Source organism: Papaver somniferum, chromosome 4 (genome assembly GCF_003573695.1).
Source record: "Papaver somniferum cultivar HN1 chromosome 4, ASM357369v1, whole genome shotgun sequence".
NCBI lineage: Eukaryota > Viridiplantae > Streptophyta > Magnoliopsida > Ranunculales > Papaveraceae > Papaver > Papaver somniferum.
In genome coordinates, this window is record NC_039361.1 from 62,345,654 (window position 1) to 62,360,511 (window position 14,858).

Consider the following 14,858-nt stretch of genomic DNA (forward strand, 5'->3'; position numbering starts at 1 on the left):
ACAGTGACATTCACCACTGGATTCCTAGAAGATAATCTATTTTATCTCATTACTCCGATTTCATGATCGAATCCACGACTGATCTCATGGAATGGTAATAGATAATCTCATTACTCCGATTTCATGATCGAATCCACGACTGATCTTATGGGATGGTAATAACTACTTTCATTACTCCGATTCTGTGGTCGAATCCACGATCCCATAGAATGGTAATACCTATTCTGTTATTATTCTGAATTCATGGTCGAATCCAAAGCTGATCCTATGGATTTATAATAATAAACTACTTACTTTTATTGCTCAATTTCATGAAGTATTATCCACTGAATTTCATAAATTAGTAATAAATACTCAACAATCGGACATGTGGACTATTCCTGAGTGAGTCCCATAAAATGGTGCGAGTGTACCCAACCATGATGCACGAACGAGCACCCAAATGCGTGAACGAGCATCCAAAATATGGACAAATGAGGAATCTCACACAAAACAGGAAAGAGAAAATAATAACATGAAAATAATGGAGAAGCGCCCATGGGCCGGGCCGGCCGGCCATGCCTTAGCCGTGGCGGGTCCCATGCTTCCTCCATTATATTTTCTTATTTTTGTTATTTTCATGAACTCATGAAGACTCATGGTTTTTGTTATTTTCTAGCAACTTTCCTTGTTTGAGAAAAACTCATGGTTTCTCCATATTCTCATGGTTTCTCCATATTTTCATGGTTTCTCCATATTTGCGTGGTTTCATGAAAAATAATAATATAAAAATAGGTAAAGGTGTTGCGGGACCGGGAAACTTAGCCGGCCGACTATGCCCTAGCCGTGGACGGTCCCACACCTTACGATCCCTAATCTTTCATAAATTGTTATTTCTCTCATCTTGTGAAACTTCCCTGTGTTTCAGCAAAAATGATGGTTTCTCCATATTTTCTCAAATATTGCTCAAACTATGAAAAAGACAAAACTCAACATGGTCACATGACCAACTAGGATATTTATGAAAAACATATTAAAATATTATTGTTTTAATATTCACGAAATATTGATCAAACGGACATACTTGCTCATTCGAGCAAAATCGAGAATTTCAGTCAAAGATCGAACTCTTCTGAAAATCCAAGATATTGTCAAACGCACATCAAAAAATGCCGAAACTCTCAAGACTGGGACACGGGAATTATGGTGACACGAGCATGCTCCCTTGATCGACCAAGGGAGACTCCAAGGCTTGCAACGATCCGGTCCCACACGTTTTCACAATTTTGACCTAATTTGCGCAAATGCTCATATTGGGTCCAAACTCTTTCCAACCAACTTGGAGTTTACTCGAACGCCCACCAGTTGTCCCACGACCACCAAGGGCCGGTCTCATGCCATCTTGGTCGGTTCCTCACTTTTCCATAATTAAGTTTTATCACCTAACGCTCAATCGAGCACTATTTCAATAAATGATGAAACCAGCATTTAATCAACATTCCTTCACCAACCGGTCAACTCAGGACCCTGATGCACGCTCACTCGAGCAATTGGGCATCACATGGACGTCCATAATCCCATGTGGTCGGTCCCTCCTTCGCATATGACCTATTTTCAGTAATTCGTCAATTAATGAGCAATTGATCAAAAATTAGGGTTCCGAACAAACGCTCGACAAATCATCATTCTGAGCAAGTTCAAACACTAAATAAATATATGTTGATCCAGCAAACAACACGCGGATTAATTATATAATATTCAATAATCTACCAATATTTTAATTAATATTTTATTGGGTCATGTCACCAATAAATAAATAATTCGTCGAATTGAGAAATACTTGCTCAGTTGCTCAAATATTGATCCACTATCAATATTCAGTAATTTATCAGTAATTCATCGAATTGATCAAGCAATACTTTCTCAATCGCCCAACTATCAATAGTTAGTAATTCGATGTGGAGTTGTTGATTATATCGATGTGGTTTATTGCCTCTAATTGTGATAAGCGGATTCTGTGAACAATAATGATGGTTTTTTTTTAATATGGATAGACAAGGTTCTTGCGTTTGCTTTCATGGGTTATAAGGATAATGGTGATGGGTTGTGATGTGATGTTATTATCGTTCAATGATGAAGCATGGGAGAATTTCGAGTTTGGTTCGAGGAAGATGACAAACTGGTGATGCTTCTAAAGGAAGTGATGAAGATCTCGAGCTAATGGTGAAACTCAAGTGAGAAAAACATAATATGATGGTCGCTGACATTAATAACCATTCATGGCATGACTTGATTCCAGGGACGGAGCTACATGCAGGCTTCCCCTAGATGAAGTCACCCCCAAAGCCCACAAAATACATATTTTTGACTGTTTAATTCTGTTGGACCAAAATTTAATGTACTATTTTTATGCTTAAGCCCGGGGTAAAAAGGTGGTCAAGCCCAGGGTAGCTAACATTTCCAGTTCCGCCACTGCTTGTTTCTGCAGTGATCTGGTTGTTGGCATTGTTTATTGTTTCGATTTGAAAAAAAAAAATCTCGACCAAAACAGGGAAGATCACAGTGAGCAGTTGGTGATTAATGGGGTTGTTTGTGATCACTAGTTGATCATGATGGAGATAGAGAAGAGTTTTTCGCAGAACATTGAATGTCGAGGTTTGGATTTTGTTTTGTTTGGTTTTGGTTGCTGATCGATGGGTTATGGAGATGTGGTTAAAGGAAGTTGGAGAAGGCAACATGGCATGAATTTTTATGTTTGGGTTGTACCCAACCGTAACTTAAGATGAAAAGTAAAGAGAAACTGAACAAAACCTATGTATAGGTTTTACCTCACCGTAGAGAAGTACATGCGCACTTATACATTAGTTATACCTAGTGGAAATTAACGTTTAGTTCCCTTTTTCCTGGGCTTTGGATGCTCTAGTCCTCCTCTCCAAATTCCAGAACTCACTAGACCAAATAATCCCTGTGTAGACGGTCTGGTCCAAATTTTGGACGAGTTTGTCCAAAGTCTACACGATTCGACGATTCCCGTGTTTTCTTAATACAAAATTACCATTACGGAGATAATTGTTATAGCATTGCTCGGTCGAACTCGCATGCGTTTCTATCTCTAGCATGTTTGTCAATGTTAGTGATCAAAACTATAAGTCTTGATTTCTAGTCTACTATAGCTAAGGTCTCGGACTAGGATAGAAAGTGTAGTTGAGCTCAAGAACTCCATGGAAATCATCATACAATACAAAGGACTACTCAAGGAACTGGTGGATCTTCATCGACTAAAAGGTATGTAGAGACTTGAACTTATCTATCACTCAAAAGTCTATTTATCTCCTATCCTGAGACAAAAGTCGTTTTGCTATATAGACTTAGATTAAACACATTTGGTATTTCAAGCCGAGTTTATCTCGCCTATCTATTTCTCGAAATATGTGTTGGTAAGATTTCTCTTTAGCCAAGTTCAGCTTTACCTAGTGACGAAAGTCATGTTATGTTTCAATCACTTTGAAAATTTCTCTGACGAAAAATGGTTTGTGAATAACAACTATATAACTTCCTCTGAGAATGTTTCAATGATTGAAATGAGAGTTTAGATTATATAACCATTGGAGGATATAAGAATTATTTTGGAAACACATATATTTACAAGTCCTTATTCCTTGAACTAAGGTTTGCGAACTTTGTTGATCAAGTGAACCAGAGTAGTGCGCGAGCTAAGTCCGCGAACTGGCGAAGTTCTCAAACCCGAGAATTTCTGCTGGAGTTTGTAAACTCCATCCGGGAACTTAAATCCGCGAACCCAGTCCGCGAACTTGAGTAGGTTATATCTAAAAACGATGATTGTGAACTTATTCATATTAACTAAGGAATGCAATTGCAAACCGTGGCTATATAGTTCAAGAACCGATTCAAGTGAATCAAATCGTTTTTGCTTCAATTGTGTCTTGTGTAGTACATGAGATTTCCTTGCAATTGAACAACTCTATAACTAGTTCATTTGAGTCATTTGAACTAGTTATGGTGAAGAAGAATATGGTTGATATGAAAGTGATCATATGGCAAACCATTTGGTTAACTATTGTTGAACCAACTAATGTACAAGTTTGGGTACGGTTACACAAGCCTAGAAACGTGCATTTCATTTGTGTATAACAAGCTATGTTTTCTATCTAACGGTTGATAAATATTAGCTTGAATCTAATAATGTTTTCATCTAACTGTGAATATTGAATACTTTGTTACCAAGCTAACATTGATCGCAAACCCTGATATGAAAGACTATATAAGGGAGAACTCTAGCAACCGGGAAACCTAATACCCACACATTTTGTGTGATACTAGTTGTGCTAAGCTAGAGTCGATTATCCTTTAACCTTTGGTTTCTTTTTCTAAACCAGGTTAACGACTTAAAGACTTCATTGGGATTGTGAAGCCAGACCGATACTACTTTATTGTAGTTGTGTATCTGATCTTGCTGTTTCTATCGTACGAGTACAATTATAATAATTGGCTTGAGATTTCTATCTCCGATAGGCAAGATAAAAAGTAATCACATACATCTTCGTCTCATCATTTGTGATTCCACAATATCTTTTTTCGCTGCGTCGATTAAGACTATTGTGAGGTGATTGATAATACTAGGCTGTTCTTCGGGAATATAAGTCCGAATTATCAATTTGTTCCTGTTCACCTTGATTTATCAAAAGATGTAACAAAACTCGTAGGTATATTCGTGGGAGATGGATTTATCTATTACCATAGACTTTTTTGTATGATACAGATTTGTTTATTAAAGTCTTCGACTTTGGGTCGTAGAAACTCTTAGTTGTGGGTGAGATCAGCTAAGGGAATCAAGTACGTATTATCCTGCTTGGATCAGAGACGTAGGAGCATAACTGTACCTTGGATCAGTGTGAGATTGGTTGGGGTTCAACTAAAGTCCTGACCGAAGTTAGTTTGGAGTAGGCTAGTGTCTGTAGCGGCTTAATACAGTGTGTGTTCAATCTGGACTAGGTCCCGGGTTTTTCTGCATTTGCGGTTTCCTCGTTAACAAAATTCTAGTGTCTGTGTTATTTTTTTTCCGCATTATATTTTGTTATATAATTGAAATATCACAGGTTGTGCGTTGCTCAATCAATTAGAAAATCCGACCTTTGGTTGTTGATTCAAATTGATTGACACTTGGATATTGGTCTTTGGTACCATCCCAGTTATCTCTCTAGTATTTGATAAAGACTCGCAGATTTCTATTTGCTTGAGTATATATCAATTCGATAGATTGAGATATAAACTCTTTGATATTGTTTTTATCTAGATTGAGTCTGACTGTCTAGTTGATTCTCTAGAAAGTATATTAGAGTTTGTCCATACAGATTGCTAAGAGAAATATCGGGTGTGGTTGTTAGACCCCCGCCTTTTCAATTGGTATCAGAGCAGGCAAACACTCTAAACCTAATAAGTTTGTGTTTGTTCGTTCCTTAAAAATTGTCCCATGGGAAATTCCTTCGGAAATCTTGCTCTTGGCATCTGTAACGCACGCCAGAAGTCCTTAAAGATTGCTCAAGGATTATTATGGTTAAAATCTTCGGGTTCACATGATAATCTCATTTCATCTAAAAAGTAAAATTTAGATGATGAGAATCAATCTAAAGGAAAAAATAAAAAGAAGGAAAGATTGAGGAAACGTTCGTCACGCTCAAGGATATGGACCCTCACTAGATTAACTCTTGATCTCTTTGAGGAATACTGTCGTAATGGATCAATTGACAAAGATTTAATCAGAGCTTTCGAAGGCGTCTTTAAATTCTTAGAAAAACTTAATTCTGTTAAGCCTAAGAATCAATCCGAAAAAGGTTCTATACATATTAAACCATGGAATAATATTGTACAACCTAGGAATCGGAAAAATCTTCCTTCTATCCAGATCAAACCAAGGATAGAAAGCTCTAACTGCCCTGATTATCATCATTGCATTGGTTACATCACGGGAACTGTTCACACATATCAACCTGAAATGTTGCATAAGAATTCCTCTGCACATTATGCCTCTTGGTAACAAACCTGGCACTACCCCATCTGTATATATCTTGGAATGGGGAAAGAAATGGTTTGAGTTGTGTACATTTTTGTTATTCTCTTTAGAGTATCAAATAAAGCTTTCTATTGCATCCATCGTCTCTCACAAATTGTGTTGTCACGGGATGCATAACCCTTGATATGCAAACATCTAAGAAAACCCCACTTTCCTTTTGTGGGTCGCGGTTCACAAACGGGTCCGAGCCCATTATTTTTTTTCTCGGTCAAATAAAATTAAAAAAGCGAAAAACGTACAGGGACTAGGACTTCTAAGTGACTAACCGCTAGGCCACTCACCTGAAAGACCTATTTGAAACGAAAATAAACCCTTCCAGGCCATTCCACAGCTGGAATAAAACCTGGACTACCCTCAAAAAACTCAAACATATCCTCAGCCAGCAAACATGCTTGCTTGGCCGAGGCATCAGCTGAAAAATTAGCCTCCCTATAGCTATGAATATAACGGGCATTGGATTAGAACGACTTCGCAATTTTCCACTTCTGCACCACCTTCCAAGGAAACTCCTCCTTTTGAAAAGATTGAATACAACTCTTCGAATCAGAACGAATGCAAATACTCCGCAGATTCCATCTCTTAGCCATAATCGCACCATAAATAATCACACAACCCTCCGCATAGAAATTTGTTTGCCAACCAAGGGCAACACAAAGAACACCAAGCACCTCCGAACTTGCATTCCTGAAAACCACACCTGCACCAGCTTGGCCCGGGTTACCGAAAGAAGCACCATCACAACAAATCATGATTTCATCTTGATCAGGAGGAGACCAACTAATTTCAGAATGCGTAACTCTTCTAAAGTATTATGCATGTGGCCTTTCATTCTAATTGAATTATCACGAATAACCTGATAAACTCTCCCTTTAAATCCCAGCCATTGAAAAGCCATGTTCTCAAAATAAGACTTGTTACGTAACTTCCATAACTCCGTGAAAATTGCAAGATTTGCGACCAACCACAGGTCCTTTATCATTCTACTACGACCCTTAGCAGCCTTATATGAGTCCACCAGGTCTTTCTTTGGATCCAGCTTGAAAATTCCAGCCACCCAAGCCCAAATTCTCCTAGCAAATCTGCAATGCCAAGTGATGTGGCTAAGAGTTTCGCACCTTTTCCTACATAAGCGACACATAGTAGGCATGCTCCTACCAGTCTTCTTAATAATATTGTCTTCACTATCACAACATTGCTTGGCCCAAATCTTCCAATATTGCACACTCAGGGTAGGGTGCACAACCTGTCTAGAAAACAGATTTGCACAATGTACAACTTCTGCCGGCAACTTAAGAGCGGCCTTAGTCGACTTAACTGAGAAAACGCCTTTGCTATCTAAATCCCAAAATTTATAATCCTCACCACCAGCAATAACCGACAAGTTTTCCACATCAATATTGCAACGAATCATCAACTCTCTTGTTTTTTCAGGAATAACCCAAGCACCATCAAAAATGATATCACTAACTTTAGCCTTAAAATCATTAGGGCCTTTGGAAGTGATGCCAAGTCTTTACGCAATCGAAAAATCACCACACCAATTATCAAAGAATAAGGAAGTATTAACGCCATTACCTATAATTGAGCGGGTATGCTTCTGCACAAAGTTGTAGACCAAGCGAATGCCAGGAAAAACTGAAGAACCCAGCTTGTAATTAATCAGATTACCATTGAGCTTAAAGTATTTGGCCCTCAAAAATCTGGCCCAAATCTTATTTGAATCCCGAATAGAAATCCAAAGCTTCATGAGCATAGCCCTATTAACATCATTTAACTTCTTAATGCCAAGACCACCTTCACGCTTTGGGAGGCATAGATCATCATATAGAACCGTAAAATATTTACGTTTCTCAGCATCCCCGGACCAAAGAAATTTTTTAGTGGCCCTCTCAACTTGCTTAATAACCGTGCATGACCACTTATAAACATCCATAGAATGAATAACATAACTAGAAATCACCGATTTAATTAGCACTAGCCGCGCTTGGAATGATAAAAGCTTACCTTTCCAGCCAGCCAACTTGTCCATAATCTTCTCAACCACTTGACGGACGTGAATATGCCGAACAATTCCAGGTTTCAATTGAATACCTAAGTATTTATCCGGAAACATAGCTCTCTCCATACCCAAATAGTTAGAAATAGAAATAGCACGATAAATTCTATCACCTCCAAAATAAAACTTGCTCTTTTCATAGTTTACGCACTAACCAGACGCACGCTCGTACAAAACAAGCAAATTCTTCAAACTTTGCAAACTATGAAGATTACCTCTGCAGAAAATAAGGATATCATCCGCGAAAAGTAAGTGAGTAGGCGCCACACCCTTCTTGCTAACCATAACATGCATACTATTATTCACAAACAACTTGGAAAGATTGCGACTTAAGACATCTTCAATAAGAAAAAAGATCAAAGGTGAGAGAGGATCACCTTGACGCAAACCTCTAATAATATTGAAATAACCTTCAGGGAAACCATTAAGCATGACAGAAATCCGAGCTGAGCTAAGGATGTTAAGAACCCACTTGCACCAGGAGTCAGAAAAGCCATATTGACGAAAAACTTCAGCAATGAAAGCACAACTAACCTTATCAAAGGCTTGGGAAATATCCAATTTGAGGCCCACATTTCCATGCTTCCTTTCCGTATTGATCTCATTGATCAATTCAGAAGCCAAAGCTATATTCTCATGAATGATTCTACCCTTCATAAACGCCACTTGCTCTTCAGAGATCAACTTATTTAAAACAGTACCAAGCCTGGTAGCCATAATCTTAGTAATGATCTTGAAGAAAAAATTGCTCAAGCCAATTGGTCTATAGTCTTTAATAGCATCAGACCTGCTATTTTTTGGAATAAGAACAATAAAACTAGAGTTAATGTCATTTGGAATTTTAGCATGGACCAACAGTTTGCAATTGCATTAAAAAGATCTCTAGAAATAATGTCCCAGCACTGTCGACAGAAAGAACCAGTGAAGCCATCCGGGCCAGGCGCAGAATCAGCTCCCAAATCAAAAACCGCCATTTTAACTTCCTCCAGAGATGGAATAACATCCATATAAGCAATTTCAGTAGCTGAGATGCTTTCATGCTCAATATCAAATAAAACTGGATCAATATGAACGTCACCACCATTGAATTTGGCCTGATAATGGTTAACAATGTAATCCTTTATCTCATCCTGCAAAAACAAAGTAGTATCGTTAGTAATCTTAAGCTCTGATATGGTATTTTGACTTCTCCTCATGCGGATGCTGTTATGAAAGAAACGAGTATTTTGGTCACCATCCTCCAACCAATTTACTCTTGACTTCATCTTAAGCATAATGGCCAACTCCGTTCTCACATCGCCAACCTCTTTTTTGGCATCCGCAACCCTTAGGAACTGCAACTCATCAGCCCGATCATAATCAAGAAGATCATTCTCAGCCTCAAGCTTTAATTCAGCCTGTTTCAGGCGAAATTGCACATATCCAAAAATAGTTCTGTTCCAAATCTTCAACACCTCCTTTAGTCTCTTCAGCTTAGAAGTAAAAACAAAAGGGGGAGCACCATTAAGATCCACACTCCAGCTCTCTTCCACCAACTTCATAAAGCCTGGATGGGAAAGCCACATCTTCTGAATTCGAAAAGGAACTCTATCTGGCCTTGGATTTTCAAACGCAAACCCAAAAAGGGGTGAATGGTCTGAACAAACCCTAGGAAAGGCCTTGTATTTCCAGTTCGCATATTTATAGCACCAAACATCATTTACAACCGCTATATCATGTTTAGAGACAATTCGGTGACTTCCACCTCTACAATTAGACCAAGTATACTTTTTACCAATAGCATCAGCCTCAACCCAAACCATTGTCAGAAATCCAGCTACGAAACTCATTCATATAAACCTCTTTGATCGGCCTTCCACCCTTCTTTTACTCCAGGCGTAGAACGCAATTGAAATACCCCAACACCAACCAAGGAATAGAAATAAAACCTAAACCCAATTGACGCCAAAGCCTCTTTCGAACCACCGGATTATAGGAAGCATGAACAGCCGTGATGAAATCCCTAGCAAAATTCACAGTAATTGCTTTCCTTGAAGTAGATAAAATATCAGGCCTTAACAGAGTATTCCTCCATAAAATACAAATATTACCTTTATCTCCATCAACCTCATTTGTAATAACATCCTCAGAAAAATCAAACAAATTAAGAGACCTAACAAAACGCACACTGCAGTAAACATGCGGTTCTGCAATGCAAATAACGTCAGGTTTGTGCAAGTAAAAAAGCTCCCGCAACTTGGACCTTGCACCATCCTTATCCAAGCCTTGATCATTCCAATAGAAGACACGCATTAATTAACCATGCTCCTTGAAGGGCTTGCTGAACCCTTATCATCTTCTTTGCGAGTTTGACTTCGACCTCTTCTAACACCTTGGCTCTCATCCTAAACCAGCTTGGCACCAGGTTTGCTTTTCTTTTTTGGCGTTGTTTTAGCAACGCCCTTCTTAGCCAAATTATCCAACTTCTTCTTCTCAGCTAACTCCCTTCTAAGCTTATCTTCCTCATCTTTAGCGGCACTCTATTCCAATTTTTCATCCTCAGTCTCTACGATGCCTGCAGATTGCAAAGCATCTGGTGGCATTTCCTTAAAAAGCAATGCATCAACCTCAATGTTTTCTTCTTCATCTTCACTAGATCCAATACCAGTTTCAAACATATTGGAAGTCTCAAGGACTTCATCAGTTCGAACTGGAGAGGACCTTCTAGCCGTTCTAGTTGGAGAACTAAAACCATCATCGGGTTTTTCCAAAGCAGTATTAGAATGCAGCTCTTGGGATTATTACGTTTGTGAAAAATCTTGATGAGCAACTTCTTGTTGTTGTTTCTCTAAAGCCGAACTAACATCTTCTTCTTGAACACTCTTCTCTTCCTCTTGCCTCTTCTTTGCCATAAGCAATTGTCTAGTATGTTGCAATTTAGCCAATAAAGCATCTTGTTCTATTTTTGCAAGATCTGCAGCCTTAGCCATATCATCAGCTATCCTCTTTTGTTCATCATAGACTTTGTAAAGTTCCTCTTCCTCCTTTACAAGGTCCAAAGAAATAGAAGCATCATCATCAGTAATATCCCGCAAAGGCACTGAACCAATTGTACGATTAGTGCTAGCAGTATCAGGCAAGACATGCGGAATGTCTGCTATATTATCCTCTCCATAAATACTCGAATCTGGACTCGGGATCAGAGTATGACGCCCAGTATGCTTAACTCCTCCAATACATAACCCATCATCCTTTGGATCCAAAGATTGATCCCCTCCTCCTCCAGTATTAGCCGCTAGTGGAAGCTTATCCTTTGGATTAACATATTTTTCTTTCTTCCAATAGTCTTTCAATTCATCCATTTCAGCCTTGAGAGCCGCACGTTTTAAGTCATCTTCCTCCGCACAAGTCTTGATATTTAGCTGTTCTGCATTGGGACAAAGTGTGACCAACTGATTTACAATGATCACAAAAATCAGGCTTATTCAAAAAATCATAATCAAGAAGAAAACCTTCCGGACAATCCTCATCATCAATAACAAGCTTAGGCAAAGGTTTAGAAAAATCTATATCCACCAGTATCGCAGCAAAATAACCATATTCAACTTTCAAAGTTCTCGGATCAACAGCCACAGGCTTGCCAAGACCACGAGCAATTCGATATAAGATCTCCTCCTCCCAATATTCAAAGTGAAGTATGGGAGACGCACCCAAACCGTGGCCCTTGAGTTCTTCTCCGATTCAGGATTAAACATAGGAGTCCATGGCATCATCTTTAATTGTTGTTCTTTAACCTTCCACGGACCTTCATAGCTAACTCTTTTACGATCAACCTCATTGCTAAGCTTAATGACAAAGTAACCTCTCACCCATGGAATAAACTGGACTTGGCCTGTTAATCTCCATTTTTCGCAAAGAATTCGCTTAACATCTTCAAACTTGGTACCTAGGGTTTTGAAATCAAAACGACCTACAATACTGAATTTCCATATGTCTTTAGAACGCCGACTGACATCCTTAGGAATTGTAATCACAATATCCTCAGTAGAAGCTCGAACAGGAGGATGTGATACAGAATCCGCATCAATACTGCATATAACAATTGATTTCTTCTTTACTATATTAGCATACGAACTATTCCCATCTTTGGAATTGTCCGTGCCATGATTAGGGTTTCCTGTTTTTGGAACATAGGTAAATCTTGGCCTTGAACGTGATCGATTTATATTTTGTGCACGATCAAAGCGTTTCTGATTTGGATGATTGCATAGATCAGGCGGGATTGAATGATTCGGCGCCATTGACGCCAAATCGTTGCACAAATAACGAAAGGAGAAGAAGAATAGAGAAAACCGGAGCTAGTCCGAGCCCATTAATGATCTTATAAAGAAGAAATTCGCGCACCGTCTTCTTCATTCCGTCAGTCCGCGTACATGAACCTCTAGGGTTTTGTGTGCTTCCTCCATTGAAGTTTCTTTGGAGAAATTAAAAGAAAGGGTGTTCAAGATTCACTCCAAGTAAGTAAATTCCTCTTGTTCCTTTCAACTTCTTAGAATGATGAAGTCTAAGGGCTCAAAAAGAAGTTCCAAAAGCTCAAATACCTCTAGCATGGATTCCCCTTGTGACCAAAATTCTCTTAGGATTAGATTTGTGGATGATTCTTGTGCTAGAATTTTTGAAAAGATTTCATCTAAAGAAATTGGATCTATCTAGTGGGCATGAAGAGGATTTAGTTTGCTTCAAAAAAATTCAATCTTGGAAACAGCTTTGATGGTCTTGGTCAAGGATTTGATTCTCTCACAAGAATTTTCTATGCCAACATTCATGATGTTGATCTTAATAAGATGGAATTCAAATCCATGATAAATAGAGAAAGATTTCTTGTTGATATAGAATTAAATTCGAAGATTACCAACATTCCATTGGGAAACGTGCGTATTCCTAGACCAAGTGATGAACGACCATCACGAGATGATATCTCTCTTGGACTTTGGTGCAAGAAGGTATCTTGGAATCAAGGGAAGTTTCCTACTAATGATATTAGTATTGCATTGATGACATTTGGTAAGCTTGGTATCCCCAATCTTTGTCTCTCCACAATTGAGAATTCTTGGTGGAGTTTGAGTTTGCGGAATTGGTCTATTTCCTTGAATCGAGTGTTCAAAGTCTCGATATTTGTGGTTTTATCATTTTTCAAATGACTTCGATGACTTCACCCATCAAGATGTTAGGTTACCCTTGCTTGATTGGTCAAATTTTCCGTGATCGTGGTTTTAATTCAAGTGGCAACTGAAAAAGCAGGGGTCTAACAACACCACCCAATATTTCGCTTAGCAATCTGTATGGACAAACTCGAATATACTTTTAAGAGAATCAACAAGACTCAATCAATTAAAAGTATATCAACGAGTTTATATCTCTCTCTTGATTTGATTTACTCAAGCAAGAACTGCGAGTTCTAACCAAATGCAAGGAATAACTTGGATGGTACCAAAGACCAATATCCAAGGATCAATCAATGACAATCAACAACAAAAGGTTGGATTACTCTAATTGATGATCTAACGCACAACCTGTATTATTTCAATTATAAAGATAAAACAATATAATGCGGAAATTGAAATAACACAGACACCAGTAATTTTGTTAACGAGGAAACTGCAAATGCAGAAAAACCCCGGGACCTAGTCCAGATTGAACACACACTGTATTAAGCCGCTACAAATACTAGCCTACTCCAAGCTAACTTCGGACTGGACTGTAGTTGAACCCAAATCAATCTCCCACTTATCCAAGGTACAATTATGCTCCCACGCCTCTGATCCCAGCAGGATACTACGCACTTGATTCCCTTAGCTGATCTCACCCACAACTAAGAGTTGATACGACCCAAAATCGCAGGCTTTGACAATAAAAAAATCTGTCTCACACAGACAAGTCTATCAAAGGATCAATCTGTCTCCCATAGATAAACCCTAAAGGTTTTGTTTCGTCTTTTTATAATAATCAACGTGAATAGGAACCAATTGATAATCCGGTCTTATATTCCCGAAGAACAGCCTAGAGTTATCAATCACCTCACAACAACCTTAATCTTATGGTAGCGAAACAAGATGTTGCGGAATCACAAACAATGAGACGAAGATGTTTGTGATTACTTTTTATATCTTGCCTATCGGATATAAAAATATCAGGTCACACAACTAAGATAAAACTAGTATCGGTCTGGCTTCACAATCCCAATGAAGTCTTTAAGTCGTTAACCTGGTTTTAGAAGAAGAAAACCAAAGGTTAAAAAAGAACCGACTCGAGTATGAAAACTAGTATCACACGTAAGGTGTGGGGATTAGTTTTGCACAATACTAGATGTCTCCTTTATATAGTCTTTCAAATCAGGGTTTGCAATCAATGTTAGCTTAGTAACAAAGCATTCAATATTCACCGTTAGATGAAAACCTAATTTAAATTCAAGCTAATATTTCTCAACCGTTAGATCTAAAACTTAGCTTGTTATACACACTTGACAATGCACGCTTCTAGGTTTGTTAACTGTACCCAAACGTATGCACTTGTTGGTTCAACAATAGTTAACCCAAAGGTTATCCATATGAGCATTTCATATCAACCATGTTATTCTTCACCATAACTAGTTCAAATGACTTCAAATGAACTAGTTAGAGAGTTTTTCAATTGCTAGGAAATCTTATGTACTACACAAGACACAATTGAAGCAAAGATGATTTGATTCACTTG